Genomic DNA, 18763 nt, shown 5'->3' with positions numbered 1-18763 from the left:
GCAATCAGGGACACCCCTCCATTAGGACCACTGTCAGAATGGTAGCTGACCTATTCATCTGGCATCGCCTCCGAAAAGAGGTCAGCCAGTGGCCAAGGACTTGCACACAATGTCAATTTGCTAAGATCCAGACACACATTAAGGCCCCTCTACAGACTTTCAAACGACGGTGAAGGTTCAGCCACATACACATGGATACTGTTGGTCCGCTACCAGTGTCACGGGGTGCCCGATACCTGCTCACTATTGTAGACCATTCAACCAGGTGGCCTGAAGAAGTCCTGTTACCTGAGGTATTCACCGAGACATATGCTAGGGCCCTGCTAAACAACTGGGTAGCACGCTTGGGGGGTCCCAGAACATCTCTCCTCTGATAGAGGAGCCCAATTTACCTCCAGTCTATGGGCAGCTTTGGCCAATACCCTTGGAACCCAATTCCACTAGACAACAGCATATTACCCACAAGCCAACGGATTGGTGAAGAGGTTCCATAGGCACCTCAAATCAGCCCTCATGGCCAGACTTTCAGAGGTCAACTGGACAGATGAGCTGCCGTATGTCCTCCTGGGCATTCAAACTGCACCCAAGGAGGATTTCGATACATCTGCAGCCGAGATGGTGTACGGCATGACCTTAAGTCACCCCAGGTGAATTCTTGGCTAGTACCTCAGAAGACCCACGAGACGTTGTCTTAGCCAGACTGCGCAAACTCTTGGAAACACTTGCCCCAATACTTCCCAAAGTGCATGACCATCCCCAATCTATCGTCCCCAAAGACCTCAAGAACTGTAAATATGTTTTTGTGAGGTTCAGTGCTCACCAGCCACCGCTCCAAGACCACACAAGGGGCCATATCGTGTCCTCCGACACAATGGGTCCTCCTGTGTTCTGGTCATCGGCGGCAGGGAATAGATTTTCATGATTGACCGGCTCAAATTGGCATGTTTGGACAGCAGTCAAATAATTACACTCCCAATCCCTCGCCACAGGGACACCCCTTCCAAAGGTACTAATACCTCTCCGATTGCCAGTTCTGGGGGAGAAAGTGGTGGGAGGTCATGTAGCGGCCCATGGCTGTCGCCGCAGGCCGACACAAAAGACGTTGTTCGAACATGGCAATTGAGTGGGTTGCACGAGGCGTCAGCAGCCTGTTCCCATAGGCCGCTGCAAAACGGGCTCTGCTAGCCTATTGCCGGCAACAGATAATGAAAGGACCAATCTGCACCAAGGGTGAACAAACCACATCCATCGAAGACACTGCAGCAAAACAGGTCAATTCAGCCAATCGCTGACAGCAGGTCGTGAGGGCACCGATCAGAGCCTGAAGGAACACAGGTCATGCCTGTCAGTCTCATGGCAGCTAAGGTCAGCCTGACTATATAAAAGAGAGCAGCCAGTTCCTTAAATCGGTGTCAACTGCACCCCTTGTTGTATGTGTCTTATTTCCGAGCTATGACCTCAAGACACACCACAACATCTATTTATCTACATGTGCACATTGAGTAAAGTTTATTTTTTGCTCTACCAATAAATGATAATTCTGCCTGGCCCACAGGAAAAAGAATCTCAGGGTTGTATGTGATGTCATGTAAGTACTCTGGCAGTACATCTGAAATCTGAAGTTTTCATCAGAAGTTCTAGCTACGATACAGAAAAATGAGCAAAGGCATCACATCAAAAGCACATTGCTGACCACAAGCTAACCACAGGTCAGACACCTGATTTTTAATTCTAAATTATTTTTAAGGTGGTATGGTCAAGACACACAGTTAACATAGTAGTACAATGCTATTACAGTACCAGTAATCCAGGTTCAAACCTGCCACTAACTGTAAGGAGTTTTTTCCCCCTTTTCTGCATGGGTTTTCTTCAGATGCTCCAGTTTCTTTTCACGTTCCAAAGACGTATGGGGTCAGTGGAATAAATGGTCACATGGGTGTATTTGGGCTGTGCTGTCTGTCTAAATTTCAAAACAAAAATTTAATTATGATGTGATGATTGATAAGACCAGCATCTATTGCCCGTCCCCCATTGCCCTTCAGAAGGTGGCATCCCCTCCTGAACTGGCACATTCCTCTGGTGCAGTTCACTTCCCCGTTTCCCCCGGTGTTGGAGGGTGCAGAGTTCCAGGGTTTGGATCCAGTGAAAGTGAAGGATGGGCAATATATTGCCAAATCAGGATGGTGTATGCTTTTGGTGGCGAACCTGCAGGGAGTGATGTGCACATGGGCTCACTGCTGGAGGGTGAAGCTCACGGATTCGAGAGGGGCTACCAAAGTAATCAGCAAGAGTAACTATGATGAATTTTATGGATAGAGTCTATCCGTGCCGACCAAGTTGGCATTCTGGCTGGTCCCATTTGCCTTCATTTGGTCCATGCCCTTCCTATTCAAAAATCTGTCCAAATATCCTTTGAACATTTAACTGTGCCCACTTCTATGACTTCCTCTGGCAGCTCGTTCCAGATATGGACCACATTCTGAGTGAAAACATTGTCCTCCAGATCCCTCTTAAATTTCTCCCTCCCATCTTAAGCCTGTGCCTTTTTAGTTCTAGAATGGTTAACCGTGGAGGGAAAAAAACACTGTGAGCATTCATTTTATCCATCCTTCTCATGGTTTTATAAACAAACCAAACATCTTTCATCACCCTCCCACACTGTAGCCTCCAGGCATCAGTAGTGGAGGGAACATTCAGAATAGTTGAGAGGGGTGTCAACCAAGCAGGCTGCTTTGTTCTGGAAGGTAGCAATGTTTTTAGAGGCATGGAATCATACAGCACAGAAATAGACCCTTCTGCTCAACTGACTTTAGAGTTTACCTGAGCTAAACCTTTTAGCCTGTGTTGGCCTATATCCCTCTTCAGGGGTGACCAACCTTTTAATTTTTAATTTAGACTTGCAGCATGGTGACATGCCATTTCGGCCCACGAGACCATACCGGGGGGCATAGGTTATTTGGGCGGCATGGACTTGTGGGCCGAAATGGCTTGTTACCATGCTGTAAGTCTAAATTAAAAATTAAAAGGCTGGCCGTTCCTGCACCTAAGTCTTTCTTATCCATCTTCCCGTACAAATGTTTTACTAAATTTAATTGTTTCTGCCTCAACAACTTCCTCTGGCAGCTCATGTCACAGACCTCCCTGTGCTTTGTGAAAACTTGCCTCTGGGGTCCCATTTAAATCTTTGCCCTCTCAACTTAAATTCACAGCCTCTAGTTTTTAGGCTCCCCTTTCCCTTGTTAGTGGCAAATTGGAAGTATTGTGCAGTGTTCTGGACTATTTTTTTATAAATCTAGAGTATAGCTCAGCAAGAGGCCCTTTTGTCCCACAAGTCTGTGCTGCCCAAATGCACCCATGAGACCATTAACCTACTAATCCCCTGTGCTTTTGGAATGTGGGAGGATATCAGAGCACCCGGAAGAAATCTACGCTGGTCATATGAAGAATGTACAAACTCCTTACAGATAGTGTTGGATTCGAACCTGGGTCACTGGTTCTGTAATAATGTTATGCTTTGTGGATGGCAGAGAGGTCTCGTGGTATCAGGAGGTGAATAAAGTTCCAAGATACCCAACCTCTGACCTGTTCCACAGGGTTTTTATTTTACAGGTGGTGCTTAGTTCAATGAATACACATACCAAGTTCTGTACAGAGTCTTCAAGTGTCACATGCTTCCCTCTTGCAATGTGCAGCCAGGCTTACTTTGTAAATTTACACCAAAAGGCCCAAGTTCATGTTGTAATTGCCATGTCCCATCAGATTTAGGGATCATTTCTTTCCTGTCATTATCAGTAATGGTCTATGCATGAGATGTCCCAATTGTCTGCTCGCAAAACAAACACTATTACTGCATCTTGGTTGTAATGTAGATAAATATTGGGAGAATTTGGTAAAATTAGAGTAGGTTACATACATACACACATTTTAAAACAGATCTTATTTGAAATACTGAAGAATTCATATTCAGTAACATTACAGAAACTATGGAGGATGCTAGGCACATTTCACATGTAGCTGCTAATTGAAATGATGTCATCGAATGAATGGACTGGAGATAGGTCGTCTGTGTTGAACATTTTTACAAGGCTTCTGACCTTTCTGCAAAGGGCACAGAAAGGTCACTCATGAGAAGTTTTGTTTACCTAAGACAACAGATGGGAGCAAAAGACTAACTCTTATTGTTTGCTGGAGAAGGTGGGAAGTGAGAGAGTCACATGGGCTTTCTAGCAGTTGGGGAGAGAGAGAGAGAGAGAGAGAGAGAGAGAGAGACAGCTGAAGCAAGCGGGAAAAGCTTGTTGGAATTGAAACAGAAAGCTCCAGAACGATTGAGGTGACTAAAATGGTACCTCAGTTGTGGAAATCCTGGAACAACAAATCTCTCTCTGTAAACCTCCAAAGAACCTTCCTGAGCGGTAAACATTTACCTTTCGAGCACCAAAGCCTGGTGAACTTTATACATGTTAAATTCTGTGCACAGTATAAGAATTGCCTGCGACCAGTGAACTTGGAAGAATGAGACGTGAGATTGAACTGTGAACCAAAGAACTTTTCTTAAATTTACACACACATCATACACGTGTGCTTAGAATTAGAAGGGGGTAAATTTGGGTTAGTTAGGTTAATAGAGATAAGTTAAAGTTTGATTCTGTTTTCATGTTTAAAGATAATTAAAAACAACTTTTGTTTAAGTAACCATTTGTCATGGTGAATATCTATTGCTGCTAGGTTTTGGGGTCCTTTGGGCTCATAACATTTTATGGGGGTTCATCCAGTAGATTGAACACAAGTTTTGTGGGTAATTAGTCAATTGTTTTTTTCTAAGCTAATTTAAAGCTTGAATGTGAAAAATAGCAGCAATGGATGTTGATAAATTTTTGTCACAACCATCACCTGCAGAGCTGAAGTGCACGAGAAAGAGGAACTGATGGTTATTCCTTAGGCATTAAAACTGACTGACGTTAAACATTGGATGAAGAAAGTACAAATTCAGAGGATTATAGTGGAATATTATATAGGTGAGAGGAATTTGTTCAGAAAGACTTAGAAGATTTTCCAGAGGATAGATCTGGTGAATTGCAATTGGAATTGGAAAAATTGAGGGAGCAAGAGGAAAGAGAGAAATGTAATTTTGAGTTGCAGAGACAACAATATGAGGGAGACCAAGCTGAAAGACAAAGAAGAATCTGAAAGGCAGAGAAAAGAAGTTGAAAAGCAAAGAGAAGAGGTTGAAAAGCAAAAAGAGGCTAAAAAGCAAAGAGAAGAGGCTGAGAAACAGAATAAATATCAGACAGAGGAAGCTGAAAAACAGGAAATATGAGTTAGTTAGCTGAAAGACAGTATCAATTAGAGAGGATTAAAATTGAGAGGGAGGGAAGTAAGAAAGCTGAAGCTGAAACTCCTGTGGAGAGGTTTTTGCCTAGTAGAGAGGTAAATCTAGTGCCTTCTTTTGATGAATGAGACTTAGATACCTATTTTCAACTTTTTGAAAAGGTTGCTGAGAGCTCAAAATGGCCAAAAGAAAAATGGTCTTTAATGCTCTGAAGTGTATTGAAGGGAAAAGCACAAATTACATACTTTAGCTTGACTGCACAGCAAGTGGCAAATTATGATACTCTGAAGCAAGCAGTATTGAAAGCTTATGAGTTGGTTCCAGAAGCATATAGACAAAAATTTGGGAGTTTAATAAAAACATGTAATCAATCTTGTATGGATTTTGCTCTGAAGAAATCTGTATGGTTTGACTGTTGGTGTTCCTCAAAAGGAATAAATAATGATTTTGACAGATTGAGAGAATTGATATTAATTGAGGAAATTAAAAGGTGTGTCCCAAAGGAGATTAAATTATGCCTGGATGAGAGAGATGTGACTACGTGGCGTCAAACAGCTGGATTAGCAGACGAATTTGCGTTGTATCATTCAGAATGGTAGGCATTTTCAGAAATTTAATGTGGAACAGAGTAGTAAAGCCTTGTTCAGATGATTAATATGGAGCAGGATAGTAAACCTGAAATTAAGTCTGGAGAGAAGATTGGAAAAGACAGAACTTCTAGATTTGTATGTGATTTTTGTAAGAAACCTGGTCATGTTATTACAAATTGTCTAGCATTGAAAAACAAAAAAGGTTTTACTAGAAGCATGTATTCAAACAGTTGAATTTAGGCAGAGCAGATGTTCTAAATCTGATAAGGGTGTCATGGCTGTTTTCAAACCTTTTGTTTCAGATGGTTTTGTTTCAGTAAAGGAGGGAGAATCACAGCTTCCAGTTAAAATAGGGATACTGGTGCTGGACAGTCATTGTTGGCACAAGGAGTTTTATCTCTTGATCAAAGAACTGACACAGGGGAGATAACTTTGATTAAAGGTGTTGGAGGTGAGGTAGAGTCGATATCTATTCACAAAATAGCGCTAAATTCAGACTTAGTTAAAGGACCTGTTGCAGTAGGAGTAATTTCAAAGTTACCCATGCAGGGGGTCTCAATTTTATTAGGGTATGATTTGACAGACGATAAAGTTGGGTCAATTTTGCAATTAAGAAGTAGACCTAGGAAAGACGAGGTTGAAGAAAATTGTGAGATATATACTGCGTGTGCAGTAACAAGGTCGATGTCTAAGAAATTATTGAGAGATGAAGAAGATCCAGTTGACAGAGATTTGCCAGGTGCTTCTGAAATGGTTTTGAAAGAGCAGGGTAATTATGAGAGTAAGGATTTATCTTTGTCAAGGAAAGAGTTAATTTGGCAGCAGAGAGCAGATATAAGTCTTGTTGACTTAGCAGACAAAGCAGTAACTGAACAGGAAATAAAAGAAATGGCTTGTGGTTATTACTTAAAGGGTGAATTGTTGATGAGAAAATGGAGACCTCTTGATATTCCTGCTAATGAAGAGTGGAGAATGATTAATCAGGTGGTTATTCCTAGAAGTTACCAGAAGGAAATGTTAAATTTAGCCCACAGTACACTTTTAGGTGGTCACCTTAGTGTAAAGAAAACCATGAATAAGATTTTGAAACAATTTTTCTGGTTTGAGGAAGGATGTTGTAAATTGGTGCCGGACATGTCATATTGGGTTTTGGGCTCGTAACATGGTACATGCCATAATAAACTTGAACAGTTAATATCTGTAGTCCGTACTGAGGAAGGAGTTGTCACTTGGATAATGGATGGAACACAGAAAGGTTCATATGTATGCCCATTCTTGGCCCTGCCATGTTACCCTTGCATCTTCAGAAAACTGCGAACGAGTGAAAATCAGACACTTCCATTCTAACTAGAAATTTATTATAAATCCAATATTGCGTATAGATCAGCCAGAGGTCATTGACAGCAATGAAAAAAAATCAAGGCCACTAAAGCTTTCTAGATATGATTGGTATTTGGTTTAGGGAATATCCCTTCTTAGTTGGGAGAGGTGCATTGTTTTCCTGCATATGTTGGTTCATGAACGCGATCACTAAGGGTGATGGTGTACTTCACTAAGGGTGATGGTGTACTTACAGCATGGGTTGCCAAGGTCACTAAATTGTTTACAGGTCCTCTACGCACTGCCAAGCCAAACCACAGGGACACCCGAGTAGGTATAGTAGTGCTGTTGAATAGAAAGAGTTCTCCACTCCTACAGAAATATGTCTTCATGGATACAACGAAGGCTTACTTCAATGACCCTCACCTCCAGACCACAATCAGTGAAGATTGGCAAGAACCTCTCCTCCACAACCTCCATAGTACCAGAGCACCACAGGGATGTGTTTTTAGCCCCCTGCTCTACTCACTTTACACCCATGACTGTGTAGCTCGGTACGACAATAACACCATCTACAAATTTGCTGACGATACCATGGTAGTGGGTTGTATAAAGGAAGGGGATGAGTCAGCAAATAGGATAGAGGTTGAAAACTTGACTGAATGGTGTACCAACAACAACCTTGCACTCAATGTCACCAAAACGAAGGAGTTGATTGTTGACTTCAGGAAAGGAAAGCCAGAGGTATACAATCCAATGATCATTGGGGATTAGAGGTGGAGAGGGTGAGCAAATTTAAGTTCTTGAAAGTCACTATCTCAGAGGATCTTTCCTGAAGCCAACACACCAAAGGCATCATGAAGAAAGCACGTCAGCACCTCGCCTTTCTCAGGAGTTCACGGAGGTTTGGTATGATATCAGAAACTCTGGGAAATTCCTATAGAGGTGTGGTGGAAAGTGTGTTGACCAGCTGCATCATCAATACCCCTGACCTTAAATCCCTCCAAAAGGTAGTGGACACACCCCAGGACATTACAGGCAAAACCCTCCTAACTATTGAGTACATCTTTAGGGGACGCTGCCATCGGAGGGCAACAGCAATCATCAAAGACCCACAACACCAGCACATGTTCTGTTCACGCTGCTGCCATGAAGGAAGAGGTATAGGCATCACAAGACTCACACCGCCAGCTGCATTTTAACTCAACTTTGAAGCACTATGTCATGCTGCCCCAAGGTCAGCCATTGAGCTTGGGATGGTGTATATGGAAACCAGTGAATCGTGTACTTTTACACCAAATCTGGAGCTAGTTCGAGAATGGAGGTTTCCAAGAATCAAGGGATGACGGCCATGCCAGAGGGCGTCCATTTAAAGTGAGCAGAAGAATGTTTAAGGGAAATGTCATTTGGGTTTTTGTTAAACACTCAGAGTGGTGGGTTACTGGAACGCATTTCAGGGGTGGTGGTAGAGGCTGTGATACAATAGTGATATTCAAAAGACTCATATAGGCATTTTTCCACTAAGGGTAAGTGAGATACAAACCAGATGACATGGGTTAAGGGTGAAAGGGGAAAGGTTGAGGGGGATCATGAGGGGAAATTTCTTTGCACAGACAGTGGTTAAGAGTGTGGAATGAGCTGCCTGCTGAAGTGGTGAATGCCAGTTTAATTCTAACATTTAAGAAAATATTGGACGGGTACATGGATGAGGGAAAAAAAACAATGTTGGAGAAACTCAGCAGGTCAAACAGTGTACTTTATGTAGCAAAAATAAAGATACATAACCAACATTTTGGGCTTGAGTCCTTCATCAAGGTATGAAAAAATGTTATTAGGTGCCCAAACTAAATGATAGAGGGGTAGGGGGCAGGGGGAGGAGCACAGTTCCAAAGGCAGGAGGTAATAAGTGGATAAAGCAGGGAACACATAACAGGAAGCAGGAGGGGGGGGGGGTGGCTTTGTGAATCGAAAGTGAAAGGGGTGGAGAGGTGCAGGAAAGAAGAGGAGAGGGAAAACAGAGTAGGCTAGCAGAAACCGGAAAAATTGATGTCAATGCCATCCTGTGGGAGAGTTCCGAGACATAAAATCAAGGTTGTTCCTCCAATTTACAAATGGTCTTTATGGGAAAGTACATGAGGCCATAGTCAGACATGTGAGCATGGGGGAATGAGGCATTTCAATTCCAAGCCCCACTCCCGGGCTCACATGTCAATGGGAAGAAGTTATTTCCTAGCCTGCCAGTCCTGATTTGGTGCTCCTCTACCTCTTCTTAATGGTAGTAGGATAAAGATACTGTGTGCTGGATGGAAAGGGCCTTCTATAATTCTTTCATATTTAAGCAATTCTCCTGGTAAATCTCAATAGAGGAAAGGAAAACCCCTATGATTTTCTCGGCTGTTTTTATGATCATCTCTATTGACCTTCAATCTGATACTATGCAGCTACCATATCACACAATGACGCAGCCAGATATGAGATGGTTAGCACAACGATGTTACATCACCAGCAATTGAGATAAGGATTCGAATCCCATGCTGCCTGCAAGGAGTTTGTATGCTCTCTCTGTGCCTGCATGGGTTTTACCCAGGGCTCCAATTTCCTCCCGTTTGAAACGTACTGGTGATGTAGACTAATTGGGTGAAAATTGGGCGGCACGGACACTTGGGCCAAAAGGGCCTGTTAACATGTACATTTTTTAAAATGTGCTCCTGTAAAACATTGTCAAGATGAAGACTCTCCTGAACCTCTTTAAGAAGTGTAGATGCTGCTGCACCTTCCTGACTAATGAGGAGGGTTGTGGGTCCAGGAAAAGTTACCCTTTACATGTATACCAAAGTACTTTGTGATCTCCACAATGAAGCCATTGATGTGTGGCAGAGAATAGTCAACCTTCATTCCTGAAGTCCATCATCATCTCCTTGGTCTTCACGTTGATATTCAGGTGGCTGTTCTCACACCATTTTCAAGTCTTCCAATCTCCACTGTAAGCCAACTAATCATTATTGCTGATGAGGCCAACTACTTCTATGCCACCCACAAACGATGATTCTGTTAGTACAGAATATGCAGTTCAGTCGTGAGTTAGTGGCGTGAACAGTGGCAGGCTTATTGAACCAAGATGCTGAAGGGGCTCGATGGATAATTGCCAATACAATGGCGAAAGGGGTGGGGAAAAGAGAGGATTACAGAACAAGCAGTTTCCCCATTTAAGATGGAATTTTTTTCTCTCAAGGGGTTCTGAAACTTCGGAATTCTCAGTCCAAAGCCCCTTTCACATTTGCTAGTGATCCCAGGAATCGAACATCATTCGGACTTTAAAGTGGCAAATGTGAAAGCAAAATCTGCTCAACGCCAGTGTTAGATTATGTCATCTCATGCCGGGGATTGCCAGCCTCGACCCCTAGTACAATCCCCGGTGTCTGCGTTGAGATCTGGCAAGTGTGAAACGGGCAATTGCCTTGCAAGTGTGAAAGCGTACAGTGTCTCAGTTAGGAGTGGTCTAGTGTGAAAGGCCAAACCCCCATTCCTATCCCGGGACACTGAGCGGCCGATTTACTGGGATGCAAGTGTGAAAAGGGCTCAAGACAAGTGGTTCTCAATCATTTTTCACCCTCCGATCTCGTTAAATATTCTTTCAGTTACTGCAGGCCACCTATAACAAAACCAGATGGGTGGGGGGAGGGGGAAGCTGGCAAGCTCAAACCCCTTCCCAGACACTGGCAGATTTTGTCTCGTTTTTGTGGGAACTTTGAGAATTTATTTGCCACAAATTTACATATTGCTTGTTTCTTACTTATGATAATATTAATTGAAGACATATGTGAGCCATTGCCTCAAGGAGGCAGCCAACGTCATGTAGGACCCCCATGACCCCGGTCACAACCTCTTTTCACTGCTACCTTTAGGCAGAAGGTCCAGAAGGCTGAAAATCAGCACCACTAGGTTCAAGAACAGTTTCTTTCCAACAACTCTTGAATCTTCATTGTTACACTAATCGGGGGTTTTTCCAACAAAAAGGACTGTCTGCACTATTGTAACACCACTTGTTTTTCTTGCACTAAATGTAACTGTGAACATAGATTATCTATATTTTACATTTGTTATTTCTTCTTAATTCAACCCAATGTATATTATTGTAATTTTTTTTAAACCAAGAGCCTGAGGGAGTTGGAAGTGAATGTATTTAATGCAGAGCTACATTCCTGATCTATCAGGTAGTCAGAAGTTAGGAGAACAGACAGCACAGTTACATTATTGTATGTCAATTTTGCCTCTCTCCACAGCCCTCCCCAACAGTTGCAGAGGAGGGAACATGCTGCACCCTTCAGTTGCCTCACTGCTCCCGATTCTGCGTCCTGGGAGCTCATTAACAATCCCATGAGGGTTTATTGTCATTGGTACTATGCTCAGATGCACGAATTCTTACTTGTTGAGGCCCCACAGCTTCACCAAAAGCAACAGAACCATACAACCAAAACAGGACTTTCAGCCCCTCTCATCTGTGCTGAACTATTATTCTGCCCAATCCCACTGACCCGTGCAGTGAACTGGGATTCACTGGTAAGGTGTTGTGCTGATGGCTGGCCCCACCCCCCAGCTCTGCCCCCATGTAACCCTGGTTTCCCACCTAATCCCAGAACCCTTCTGAAGACTACAGTTGAACCCTACCCTTAGTTATGAGCTAATAAAAGTATTTGTTCTCCCTCCAGTCGTGAGAGCTATTCAAGCCAGGAATGCTACTGATAGACTCTCTGTCCCCTGACATGGCCGAGGAGTTCACATACTGGCTAGACTGCTTCCAGGCCTACATGAACGCGATCAGAGACATCTTCCACACCGATGAACTCAGGAGGTTCGCACTCGTTTTGAGGGTAGGAACGAAAGGGTATGCAGTCAATAGGGACTGCTCTACGTGTGATGCTGCTATCAAGGCATTGAAGGTTAGGTACCTGAAGTCGCAGAACGAGGTCCTAGAGAGGCATTGACTCGCTCTACATCGCCAGCAGCCAGGAGAGGCCATCGATGACTACCTGCTGTGGACACTTGCTAAGAAGTGCAGGTACAAAGCAGTTACGGGCCACGATCGTGAGGGAAAAACAGATCCAGGACACTCTAGTCTCAGGGGTCAACTCGAAATACATGAGACAGCGATTACTTGAGTTGGATAAGAAGGATCTGGCTAGCCACGTTGAACTGGCCTAATCGTTGGAACAGGTCAAGCTCAATAATGACGACATCGAAGCTAGTGAGCTTTCCCACCCAGGTGAGCCCATCCAAGGACCAGCTGCTCCCGCTACCCCTGCCCTAATGGCTGCCGCTTCCCGTGCCAGGGAGTACTTTTTTGCGGCAAGAGCCAGCATCCCCGATCTTGTTGCCCGGCCAAAGACTCCGTGTGATCCAGCTGTGGCAAGAAAGGATATTAGGCAAGGGTTTGTCGCACGAGGGGAAACCTGGGGAAGTCCATGGTCTGCACTGCTCTGGGATCTAATTCCAACCCCAAGCCATCTGCCCTGAATTCTCCCAAACCCGCTTGCTGCGTGACACACCGACGGAGGGTGGCAATGAGAAAATGGCATGAAAAGGCTTGGTGGCCATCTTGCTGTGACCCAAATTCAAATTCAGCGCCGTCATCGTCAGAGGAAGAAGGAGGGCAACTATTTTGCCATGACCTGAGGTCGATGCCATCTTACCCACAAAGAGCAGCCCAGGACAGTGGGGACCACTTGAGTGAAGAGTATAGCCTCGATGGTCCTAGATCAGGACAGACCTCACCAGCTCAGCAACTCTATAGTGACTGTGAAGATAAACGGACATTCTATCAGATGCCTAATTGACATGGGGTCTACTGAGAGTTTTGTAGACTCACGAACTGTGCAAAAATACAACCTGAAGATGTATCCTTCTAATTATCACATATTTCTCGCATCTCAATCACATTCTATGCGTGTACAAAAACATTGTATAGTACATCAGTCGTTCGAAGTGGGGGAAATTCTGTAAATTTCACTTGTATATTCTCGATGAATTGTGTGCTCTGGTGTTGTTAGGTCTGGACTTCCTGTGTCACCTTAAAAGTGTGACCTTGGAGTATTCTGGCCCCCTCCCCCGATAACGGTTCAGAACAGATGGCCTCTAAAATCAGTACCCACATGCAGCCTCTCCATGCTAAATATCGACCTCCTTCCCTCTTCCCAAATGTGTCCGCAGACTGCAAGCCCATTGCTACTAAGAGCAGGAGGTACAGCAAAGCAGATCGAGATTTTATAAAGTCTGAAACACATCTGCTGGATGAAGGTATAATTGACCTAGCACCAGCCAATGGAGAGCGCAAGTGGTAGTGGTAAAGGGGGAAAACAAGTCCAGGCTAGTAAATGACTATAGCCAAACTATTAATCGGTACACACTCCTGGACGAATACCTCCTCCTTCGTATGTCGGCCATAGTGAATGATATCATGCAGTATCGGGTCTATTCGACCATTCACCTGAAAGCTGCCTATCATCAGCTGCCAATCTGTTCTGAGGACCATCCATAATGGGCATTTGAGGCTAACAGTCATCTTTATCAATTCCAGAGGGTCCTTTTCGGTATCACTAACGGGGTATATATCTTCCAGAGGCAGATGGACAGAGTGGTGGACAAGTATGGGATGAAGGATACCTTCCCCTAACTCGACAACATCAACATCTGTGGCCACACCTTGGAAGACCATGACACCAACCTCCAGAGTTTTCTCCATGTGGCGAGAGCCTTGAACCTCACTTACAACTCTGACAAGTCCATGTTCAGGACTAAACGGCTGGCTACGTGGTGGAGAATGACATCATTGGCCCAAATCCCAATAGGCTGCATTCCCTGTTAGCACTCCCCATCTCTGGGACCACAAAGGCTTTGAGGAGATGCCTGGTGTTTTTCTCATATTATGCCTAGTGGATCCCTCAATACGCTGATAAGGTTTGCCCTCTCTTAAAAGCCATTAATTTTCCCCTCTCAGCTGAAGCCCAAATAGCTTTTAACTACTTCCAGAACCTCAAGTCATGCACCTGATGGACGAGAATGTACCTTTCCAAGTGGAAAGCGACACTTCGATATAGCCCTGGCTGCTACCTTCAACCAGGCGGGCAAGCCAGTTGCATTTTTTTTCACAGACATTACAAGCCCACAAGATCTGGAACCAATCAGTGGAAAAGGAGACACAAGCCATTGTAGAAGCCATAAGGCACTGGAGACACTACCTGGCTGGTAGAAGATTTACGCTCCTCACTGACCAGTGCTCTGTCACATTCATGCTCAATAATGTCAAGAGGGGCAAAATCAAGAATGACAAGATTGCTAGGTTGAGGATCGAACTCTCCACCTACAATTATGAGCTCTTAATGACCCTCCAGGTGCCTTATCCAGGGGACGCTGTGCCTCTACACACACCGACCAACTCCAGGCTTTGCATAATGAGCTCAGTAGTGGAGAAAGTGGAGAGCTCCAAGTTCCTCGAAGTCCACGTAAGAAGTGACCTATCCTGAACACATAACATCTCCTCACTTGTCAGGAAGGCGCAAGAGCCACTGCACTTCCTGAGAAGGCTGAGGTGGGAAAGTTGCCACCATTCTGTCAACTTTCTACATGACCTCTACTGAGAGTGTCCTAGCCAAATAAACAGCCTGTCCGGAACATGGAGAGGCTGCTGGAAAAAAACCGAAGCAAGAAGCAAGTGCCTGAATTCTTAAACACTCCTTATGACATTATGTTCAGATTTCTCTCCCACACCATTCCTTACCATTACAATAGTTCAAAGGGTTCCTTTTATTGTCATGTTATAATACAAAAAATGTAAAAGACACAATAAACTTCAGCTTTTGTCTGCTGTAAAACAAAGTTGCCATATGAATTGCCCAGCACTCAATAAGAGAAATAGAGCCAAAAGAGAATTCCTTCAGAAACACCTCAGCATCCTTTGTAGCCTCACAGATCCCGAGCTCATTCAGGAGTTCTGTACTTCACTGGCACTCTGGAACATCCTGATGGGGACACGATAGATAGAGCAGAAACACAAATAAAGTGCCTTTCAACACACTTTAAAGCCAGTGTTTTTTTTGTAAAGTAAGAAATGTAGCAAATAGCAATCTCCCACAAAGTGATAATGACTGGATAATCTGCTTGTGGTGATTTTGATTAGAAGATGATGATCAACCAGGAACACAATCTACAATGAAGGTGCATTGTCTCCTGATAAAACTGCCAGTCACAAAGCAGCAACAGGCCATCAAAGCTCTTTGTGCCTGCATTTCTGGCCTGGCATTAAGCTCTGGGTTGTGTTTCTGGACCTCCCTGCTTCAAAAGATTTTGATTGTGGTTCAGTTTCATACTTTTTCCTTTTTGGACTTCTGATAACACTATTATACCGGGATTATCTGTAGAGATAGTTCTTTATAGGGTGCCTGTTGAGATGTTTGCTCCTTTGCCTGAATCATGAATCAGGGAGCAAAAAAATAAGGGGCTGTCCATTGAGAGCAGAAATGGTCATGATATGGACTCTAATGGATCATGTCAAACTTGAGAATCAAGGTCAATGATGCCTCCCTTCAGGAGAGACTAAAAACCTTCTATGTATGGTTTGATGAGAAGAACAGAATGATGCCAGAAAAAAAGCTCTGTGCCCTCCTAATGAATGGGAAGCCTACATAGCCGCAACCACACAAGGCAGAGGGACCAGACAACATACCTGGTTGGGTACTGAAGGACTACTCTGACCAAGTGACGGAGGTCTTCACAGACATCTTCAACATCTCACTGCAGCAGTCCATCGCAGGGTTCAAGACAGCCACCATTACCCTAGTACCCAAGAGGGCAATAATAACAGGCCTCAATGACTTCTGCCCTGTGACACAGACCTCCATCATTATGAAATGCTTCGTGCATCTGGTGATGGAACGCATCAAAGCTCACCTCCCAGAGATGCTGGATCCATTTTAATTCACCTGTAGAAGAAACCATTCCTCAGATTCCAAAGCTACAGCCTTGTCACTTCACTCCGTCCTGGCCCACCTGGAGAACAACGCCTCATACGCCAGGCTGCAGTTCATTGACTTCAGCTTGATATTTAATATGATCATTCCCCAGAGGCTGGTGGAGAAGCTGTCCTTGCTGGGACTCAACACCCCTAACTGGATCCTGGACTTCCTATTGGAAAGACCCCAGTTTCTCTGGATTGGTAGCTGAATATTGAGCACCGTTGCACTGAGCACTGGCATACCTCAGGGCTGCGTGCTCAGTTCACTCCTGTTCACACTACTGACTCAATATTGCATCACAAAATTCAGCTCTAACAGTTTGCAGATGACCCAACAGTATTTGACCTCATCAGCAACAACAATGAGTTGCACTACAGAGAAGCAGTGGAAAATCTGATGAAATGGTGTGACAGTCACAACCCGAATCTCAACGTGGACAAGACAAAGGAGATGATCGAGGACATCAGGAGGACCAGGAATGACCACCCTCCACTACACATTAACAACTCTGTTGTTGAGAGAGTGGAGTTCCTTGGAGTTCACCTAACTTGTGACCTATCGTGGACACTCAACATTTCCTCGCTTGTTAGGAAGGTGCAACAGCAACTGCACTTGCTGAGAAGATTGAAGCAGGGAAGGCTACCGGCCACTATTATGACAATCTTCTAGTGGAGTTCTATCAAGAGCACCCTGGACAGTTGCAGAGAAATAGATCGGTGGTCAATCTACAGGTCCATAAGAGTGGCAGAGAGGTTCACTGGAGTCTCCCCTCCCTCCACATCAACATGATCTACTGGGATTGTTGTCTGACGAGGGTGCACAAAATCATTGAGGACCCCTTCCAACCTGCACATAGTATCTTTTGGCCACTCCCATCGGGAAAGAGATACACGCATATCAGAGCCAGCATCTCCAGGCTGAGGAACAGCTTTTTTCCCCCACGGACAGTGAGAATGCCGAACTACCAAAGGAACTGCTCACACAAACCATCTAAGACTCTGTTTTGTTCAAAACAATTATATATATACTTTTTAAATTTATTTTATATATATATATATTTATTTTATATATATATATATATATATATTAATTTTATATATATATATTATATATATATTATATATATATATATATATTTATTTTATATACATATATATTTATTTATTTATATATATATATATATATATATATATATATATATATATATATATATATATTTATTTTATATATATATATATTTATATATATATATATATATATTTATTATATGTATATATAATAAGCCTTCGACACCGTGAGCAGGAAAGGGCTTTGGCAAATACTAGAGCGCATCGGATGTCCCCCAAAGTTCCTCAACATGATTATCCAACTGCACGAAAACCAACAAGGTCGGGTCAGATACAGCAATGAGCTCTCTGAACCCTTCTCCATTAACAATGGCGTGAAGCAAGGCTGTGTTCTCGCACCAACCCTCTTTTCAATCTTCTTCAGCATGATGCTGAACCAAGCCATGAAAGACCCCAACAATGAAGACGCTGTTTACATCCGGTACCGCACGGATGGCAGTCTCTTCAATCTGAGGCGCCTGCAAGCTCACACCAAGACACAAGAGAAACTTGTCCGTGAACTACTCTTTGCAGACGATGCCGCTTTAGTTGCCCATTCAGAGCCAGCTCTTCAGCGCTTGACGTCCTGCTTTGCGGAAACTGCCAAAATGTTTGGCCTGGAAGTCAGCCTGAAGAAAACTGAGGTCCTCCATCAGCCAGCTCCCCACCATGACTACCAGCCCCCCCACATCTCCATCGGGCACACAAAACTCAAAACGGTCAACCAGTTTACCTATATCGGCTGCACCATTTCATCAGATGCAAGGATCGACAATGAGATAGACAACAGACTCGCCAAGGCAAATAGCGCCTTTGGAAGACTACACAAAAGAGTCTGGAAAAACAACCAACTGAAAAACCTCACAAAGATAAGCGTATACAGAGCCGTTGTCATACCCACACTCCTGTTCGGCTCCGAATCATGGGTCCTCTACCGGCACCACCTACGGCTCCTAGAACGCTTCCACCAGCGTTGTCTCCGCTCCATCCTCAACATCCATTGGAGCGCTCACACCCCTAACGTCGAGGTACTCGAGATGGCAGAGGTCGACAGCATCGAGTCCACGCTGCTGAAGATCCAGCTGCGCTGGATGGGTCACGTCTCCAGAATGGAGGACCATCGCCTTCCCAAGATCGTATTATATGGCGAGCTCTCCACTGGCCACCGTGACAGAGGTGCACCAAAGAAAAGGTACAAGGACTGCCTAAAGAAATCTCTTGGTGCCTGCCACATTGACCACCGCCAGTGGGCTGATAACGCCTCAAACCGTGCATCTTGGCGCCTCACAGTTTGGCGGGCAGCAGCCTCCTTTGAAGAAGACCGCAGAGCCCACCTCACTGACAAAAGGCAAAGGAGGAAAAACCCAACACCCAACCCCAACCAACCAATTTTCCCTTGCAACCGCTGCA

General features: G+C 44.1%; 1 protein-coding gene across 4 annotated transcripts in view; it reads right to left on the bottom strand.

Moving 5' to 3' along the window:
• The window catches only part of LOC138762669 (high mobility group protein HMGI-C-like), a 187845-nt gene that overhangs the window by 127361 nt on the left and 41721 nt on the right, over positions 1 to 18763 (bottom strand). For 3 of the 4 annotated variants that reach the window (XM_069936269.1, XM_069936272.1, XM_069936273.1), the window contains exon 2: positions 12930 to 13033. The exons of the other annotated variant lie outside the window; for it this stretch is intronic. The gene's annotated coding sequence lies outside the window, so the exon portion shown is untranslated. The remainder of the gene's footprint in view (positions 1 to 12929; positions 13034 to 18763) is intronic. 4 annotated transcript variants of the gene reach the window in all.

The sequence above is a fragment of the Narcine bancroftii genome, chromosome 5 (assembly GCF_036971445.1).
Source record: "Narcine bancroftii isolate sNarBan1 chromosome 5, sNarBan1.hap1, whole genome shotgun sequence".
In the NCBI taxonomy this organism is placed as follows: domain Eukaryota; kingdom Metazoa; phylum Chordata; class Chondrichthyes; order Torpediniformes; family Narcinidae; genus Narcine; species Narcine bancroftii.
This window is presented reverse-complemented; position numbering and strand designations above follow the sequence as displayed.